The sequence below is a fragment of the Betta splendens genome, chromosome 19 (genome assembly GCF_900634795.4).
Source record: "Betta splendens chromosome 19, fBetSpl5.4, whole genome shotgun sequence".
Classification (NCBI taxonomy): Eukaryota; Metazoa; Chordata; class Actinopteri; order Anabantiformes; family Osphronemidae; genus Betta; species Betta splendens.
This window is the reverse complement of record NC_040898.2, coordinates 14,778,425-14,785,165: the sequence shown is the minus strand read 5'-3', so window position 1 is coordinate 14,785,165 and position 6,741 is coordinate 14,778,425. Positions and strand designations below refer to the sequence as shown.

General features: G+C 49.3%; 1 long non-coding RNA gene across 1 annotated transcript; it reads right to left on the bottom strand.

Moving 5' to 3' along the window:
- Positions 1–2,728: 2,728 nt before the first annotated feature.
- Positions 2,729–4,173, bottom strand: LOC114845833 (uncharacterized). The gene is made up of 3 exons (XR_003783934.3): positions 4,023–4,173; positions 3,065–3,343; positions 2,729–2,969 (listed from the first exon to the last, which is right to left on the bottom strand). It is a non-coding gene; the product is annotated as an uncharacterized LOC114845833 (long non-coding RNA).
- Positions 4,174–6,741: the final 2,568 nt, after the last annotated feature.

Below are 6,741 nucleotides of genomic sequence, written 5' to 3'. Positions count from 1 at the left end.
CGCTGAGCTCGGTGACCCGGATGCACGATGGATCCTTCAGAAACGTGAAGGAGGAGGGTTTTTCATCGCTAATGGGAGGAAACTTCCACGGCCGTAACTTGAGATGCATGTGCGCCTTCTCTCTCGTCCCTCTGGAGAAAGCTTGAGTGGACGCACTCCTCGTAGCCTTGGGTGCTCTTTTATATCACCTGCTCTAATGGCAGCGAATTATGCTGACAAAGTAGAGTAAGTGCTGCGAACGCTGTGACCCGAAGTCAGGACTCGTTAAAGCTCCCCTGAAATTTCAGAGAAGGAGCGAGGAGCCTTTGGACGTCTGGGCCGTGAAAGTGCAGCGGAAGCAGCCGGGCTAATCCTGCAGAGCACCACCGTGCTAATTATACGCTACGTGTGCTTCTTTTCGGTGCTTTTGACCCGACTCGCTCTGATCAGGCTCTGAGGAACCCAAGAATGTGATGGGCTTTGTTTGTTTGCTGGAATGGAAGCGGAGACGAGGACACAGAGCTGAGGGAAGGAGGCGGTCGAGGAACGAGGTGCCGTGTTGTTCTGGAGACTCTTCATCATTATGGCTTCTGCACTTCATTATTTCTTTGACTATTGACAAGGGTGAATGGTCTTAATCACAGACACACGTTCGTGCTTGGAACCTGGAAACAGTGGGACCTAATGCACAAGACTACTGTAAAAAGCTTTCACCAATTACTGCTGCATGAGCTGCTCAGCCGCTGGCGTCTGGGATGATGCTGACCCATCTCTGCCTTTGCTTTAGGACTGTAATCAGACTTGACATAAAGAGCGGCCTCCGTGCACGATTTCTCTAATTGCGTTTCACAGACACGTTTGAAATGCATCCGAGCTCGCCGGCCCATCCATCTGAGTTTTAAGATGTCTCCATGGAGATGACTGACGACGGTGAAAGGCTGCTCCGGAGGAAGGCCCCGAGTGAACAGATGAGATCACAAATCTCATCTCTTTCTCCGTCTCTCCCTCTGTCACCATCTCTCTCCCTCTCTGTCTCCATCTCGTTCCCACAAACTGTGGATGCCCCACACTTCATCACCCCCTCCCTTTATTTTCACGGTGGCAGTAAAACATGTGGAGGAGGAAAAAAAAGTTTGAGGGCGTCTTCAAGGTCCCAAGGGAAGAAGTGACCTGTGAGGCAGGTTTTACTTCCCCGGCCTTTGTCTGAGTCTTTCTCAACCAGACAACCGTTAAACAAGCCCTTATCTCATAACGTCCGTTTACGTTCCCTCAGCGCCGGAACACAGAGTCACAAAGCCAATATGAGCTGAGAGCTTTAGTAGTTTCAGTCAATACGTGTGGACAGATTTAGTATTAGCAGATGTTAATGGGAAGGTCAACGAGGACGCGCAGATGAAACACAGTCACACAGTCTAGCAAACGCCTTGATGCGACTGTGGCCATCGCTCACATGGCTTCCTGTGACTTGTGATGGAAGCAGCACCATTCCTGTGGTGTCCCTCAGGGCTGGGAAGGGCCGCCCCACCCACGTTCAGTCCTCTGAGGGTGGAGGTGAAGGAGCGAGTCTCCAGCCAATCGCTGCCAAGCAGAAGCAGCCCGGGGGCCTCTGCCGTCTGGTGTGCTAGCTTAGCGGGGGGCTAATGCTAAGGAGCCTCTAACAGTGTGAGCTACCTACCTGGTGGTTTAATTAGAGATTAAAAGCAGCTGCAGGATGTTTACACCATACTGCATCAATAATCCAATAAGCTGAAAACTCTCCATCTCCACTTGTTTTACTTCCTGCCCAGCATCACCACTCATCGCCCTGATCTGCTTCATATTTCATATTTATCACTGGAATATATTTTGGCATGTTTTCACACTGTTTTTTTCAATGGTGCTGTTATTTCAATAATTAATTTATGAAAATAAAAATCAAAATCAGTATGTTTCTGCAGTTGTTGAGTCTTTGCATAAATTTACTTTAACCAAGATGCATTTTTTATTTAGTGCTTTATTTATGAGGTACATGATGTTCTGCAGTTTTTTTAAGTAAGTCAGGCCAGTATTTTAGAGTATCAGTGTGTGTAGTACTTTAAGTTGACTTGGACATTTGGCATCTGTACTTTCACCATCATGTGCCGTTAAACTAAGGCCTTTCACTGTACAGGTGAAACGCACAGTGAAGATCCTGACAGTCTGACCTTTGACCTTTGCCGCTGCAGCGTGATTTAGCCACTCGAGGCCATTTCACGGCCGTCGCTCCTCCGATGCCATTTGTCCCCATGCGTCTCACACGCTGCTCCCACTTTAACATATTGGCATTTGTGAGGTGCTCGGCGGTAATTGTCAGCCGCGCGGCGGCTCCTCGTTTGTTTCACTGACATTTTGCCTTTGGTTGATTGTGTATTTAACAGGGGGAAGCAAAGCAAAATTAATTGGAGAGAAGCCCTAATCTGTCTGCTTGAAATGTCATCCCTGTGTTGTGATGCCTTCACTGACTGAGGGACACAAGAGGCACAAATGAATTTTAAAAATGGAAGGAGGAGAAACAGCTCAGCGTTGAAACGTCCTGAGCCTCACAGCTTCTAAAGTAAAGACGATGGAATTAGCTTCTGTTTGTTTCCTTGATTTAAACGTGGAAAGGACTTTTATGACCTCAGACACGCGTTCACGGCTGCTGTGACAGCACAGAAGTCGTATCGTTGCATCAGGCCTCTGCAGGCATTTTAATTAATACCAGTTCCTGTTATCAGTGAACACAACAAGGTTGTTCCTGGAAGCTTTATTTAACAGCGACGTCATCCTGCTACGTTTGGATGCAGCCTTTGGATCCTACACCTCATATGTCTATTTTGTAAAGCCACATTCATTCATTCATATCAAAGTGCAAATGTCCCTTTATACATATTTAAGCTAAAGCCTATTGTCACAGAAGGAGCTGCATTAATATATAATAAATAACAGGATCGACGCTCCGGGAAGCGGGTCCGGCTCATCAGGGTCAGGTTCTGCAATGAAGCACAGGTAGAGGAGCAGAAGACGCAGCGTTAGCATGGAGCCCGAGGGGAACTCGGCGCTCGGGCGCGATGAGCCGCACACTTACAGACGAACATGCGGATGCACATGCCGCACATGGCCACGACGCTGGAGATCTGCAGCGCGCGGCCGCACTCGGCGCTCATCAGGCAGTCGCGCGTCTTCAGGCAGCACGCGGGGCACTGCCGCCCTGACCTCTGGGGCTCCTTCTTCTCCTCGAACCTCTGCGGCTGAGTTTGCCGCGTGTCCGGATGCTTCTCGTCCCAATCTTCACTCGCACCCTTGCCCATTGTTCGCCGCTGTGCGTGTTGGCGACTGAAAGCGCTGGAGGGCAGATGGATTGGACCTGGGAGGGAAATGGCAGGAGCGTTACGGGGACTCTATATGCGCCACAGCCTCACTATAGTGGAACAAGGTGCATTATGGGTCCGCTCCCGCGCTCTCACACAGGAATCTGCTGAGTGAACGCCGTCGTCCACCTTCTAAGTGTTATTGTTATTGTGTCTCGATCCGACCCGAGGAAGCTTAGCATCCGGCCCGGTCACATTCCCTCCTCAAGCTCACAACCTCCACCCCCAGTTTACGCGTAGTTTGACTGAGGAGAGACGAGTGTGAATCATTAACACGCCGTCTCTTTACGAACGCTTTATTGAGTGAAGTCACATTGATTTGACAGATTAACAATTCTTCCGCGCTGATGCTCATCGCTGCTGCCAGCGGTTGAGGCCCCGCTGTTTTAACTGTCTGATGCGATCGCTCCCCACAGACATTAGCAGATATTAAGTAACCCCATCGCCCTGATGGTGAAATACCATCTTATCCGTGCATGTATTAGCGCTGACAGTAAATGAGTTTGCTGGAGGGCACGCCGGCGTTTTGAGTGCACCTTTCAGGCCTGCGCTGCTTTCAAAACTCCATTGGTTTTCGATCACGGGTAATGAAATTCCATGGTCCTGCTCCTCCATGAAAAGCAGCCCAGACGCAGAGGACGCCATTAAGAGTAAAGAACGCAGTAATGGTCCTACCTTCGCCTCCGCCGTCGCCCCTCTGTCACTTTGAGTTCCTCCTCTCAGACGAGCAGCCAACACTCGACCTCGACGCTCGCAGCCGCAGCGACGTATGAACGACCTCATTCCTCGCGTGAGCGGGAGCGTCTGCAGGTTTTACAGGTTCCACCGAGCAGAACCGCCCCGCCTGCTTCACGCTCAGTTCTCTCCTTCCAGAGTCACACGCGTCCAGGCCGTGACTGACGGTTTACTGACAGCACAGCGCTGTTGTGTTTTCTGATGCTTTGTTCACACATGTGATGTTTATAAACAGCATATTTAACATGTCAGCGAGTTTCATCGTTCACATTTCAGCGTGTGCGTGATTTCTTCCCTTAATTCATCTCCACGCCCTGAATATGGCCTTTAACAGCCAATAACACGCTGTTCCTTCCAGCGGCGCACGTCTGTCACTCGCTGCTTCTGAAAAGGCAATCAAGACCTAATAATTAATTACACCCGATAATTCATTAATTAGACGCCACGTTTCATTACGAGATGAACAATGATGAACTGAGACAAGCAATTAAAGCACAAACAAATAAAAAATATTCAAAAATTTTATTTCATTAGTGAATTAAATGACTGCCTGAACCGTTCATCATGTGTGAACGTGGCAGAGTCATGTTTCTACACTTTCGTCTCTAAATGTTTGTTCTGGACGAAAACAAAGGGAGAAGCAGTTGATCTGGATCATGGCTGGTTCTGGTCCAATAGAGTCGACACAAACTCACAAACATTAATTAAATATTTTCAGTGTTGTTGCGACGTGAGTCAAGTACAGTCAGAAAAATGCACATCTCATCTTTTGAAGAGCTTCTGGAAATGGCTCTCAAGGCGACATATTTATGGCCATTCACTGATAAAAAGCAGACTTTACCCGATTGAGCTGTTTAATAGGAAGCGTGTGACAGGCGGCTGCAGGTCACGCCGCGTGCATCCGCACCACTTGCAGCGCGACGTGGCATTTTCAATTTGGCCTCCTCTCTTCCTCCTTTCACATTCCCACTCGTGCTATTATGCATTCAGGCGGCACATCCTCACACCTGGCAGGAACATGACAGCAGCCGTGTCGTGGTGTCATCAGAAGCCACCGTCCCACAGACAAACTACCTGCCTCAGACCTGCATCCTGTCAATACCAGCGGCTGAAGGAGCGGTGCTCCGTCAGTCCCTCACAGTCATCATCCGGGTTCCAGCGCCATCTTTCACCTGCGTCCTCTGCTCCACGTGACAGCGATCCCAGCTTGGCTCTGCTTATAACCCTCCGAGGGACCGGGCTTTTCCAACGTGTGAGCACTTTTCATCAGCACTTGTCTGTCAGCGTGTCAGAAATGAGCGCCGGCCTCGTTTTCCACTTGGAGGCTTCGTGGAATTAGAGCCGTCGTCCTGAGAGACGTCTGCCGGTTCCTGCAGTCGCTTCGAGTGCGTCGTGGAGCTCGGTGTCTTCACTTCCTGCCCGTCTGGGTCCGTCTCGCCCTGCGGTGGCTCTGTGCTGCCGACTTCCTGGTTGAGGGACTGGTTCTGGCTCCTGCAGGATTCTGAGCTCAGACGGTTCCGTGGCCTTTGTTGATTCATTCGTTGTCCATTCATTTCAGTCAGCGCTTTATTCCTCGCACATTTTGTGCTGAAGTTTGTGCTGCTCCAAGTCAAAATGATAAATGTTCTCTCTGTGTTTATCTCTAAAACCTGAGATTCTCCACAATGAAATGAGAAAACTTTAGTTTGCTTCTCTGTTTTCAGAGAGAGTTGTTTTTCAGTTTGACCCGATGCCAGAGTTTTATTACTGTCCTTCACTCGTGCAGCTCACGTGCACGTTTTAATCGGCCCAGCTGTTCCCTGGTTCTGTCCAGAACCCTGAACTCACTGGCTCTTGCATGTTTAGATGCTTTTTGCTGGGCAGCAAGTGACAGCTGAGCTTCGAGACGCGCTTCAGCCCAGAAGGTGAGTTAAAGGAGGTGGTGCAGCTTTAAAGTTTGACCTTGTTTGTGTTGTTCTCTTCCAATAGGACAGAAAATGCTCCACTTTTATTTTCTCAACACTGACACTTCTGTTCCGTTTGATAATAATTACAGCCTGTTCCTATAAATGAAAGTTTGAAATGAGTGGAGACAAATATTTGACTCGCTCCAACCTACGTGCTACGACGTCTGCACACATACAATACAAAGCAATTAAAGAGGATTTGCTATGGCTGAGTAACGTCTAAGTGTTTATTGCGGGTTAATTGTCATGCAGGAGACGCTGGAGCTCCTGTGCTACTTCACAACCTCAGTTTAATTGAAAATGGTTATTTTCTCAGGTTATTGCTTTTTTGGCGTTGAAGTGTATTTTATTTCATTCCGCCGACGTTGCTCGTGTTTCATTAGGATGAGAATCACGGAGGAGTTACAGCTCAGAGTTTTTCTTGTTGGGAGTGTGGCCTTGAGAGACGCTTTGGCTGCGCTCTGCGTCAGACACCGTGTCTCCTGTGTCTGCTTGATGACTGCTCACATCCTAACGGTGCATAATAGCATTGTGCGTGCGTGCGTGCGTGCGTGCGTGCGTGCGTGCGTGCGTGCGTGCGTGCGTGCGTGCGTGCGTGCGTGCGTGCGTGCGTGCGTGTGTGTGTGTATGTGTGAGGGTCCGGGTCCGGACAGGAGCGTTGTCTGGTTCTGGATTCCAGCTGCTCAACAGTTCTGGGCCCTGGTTGATGAATT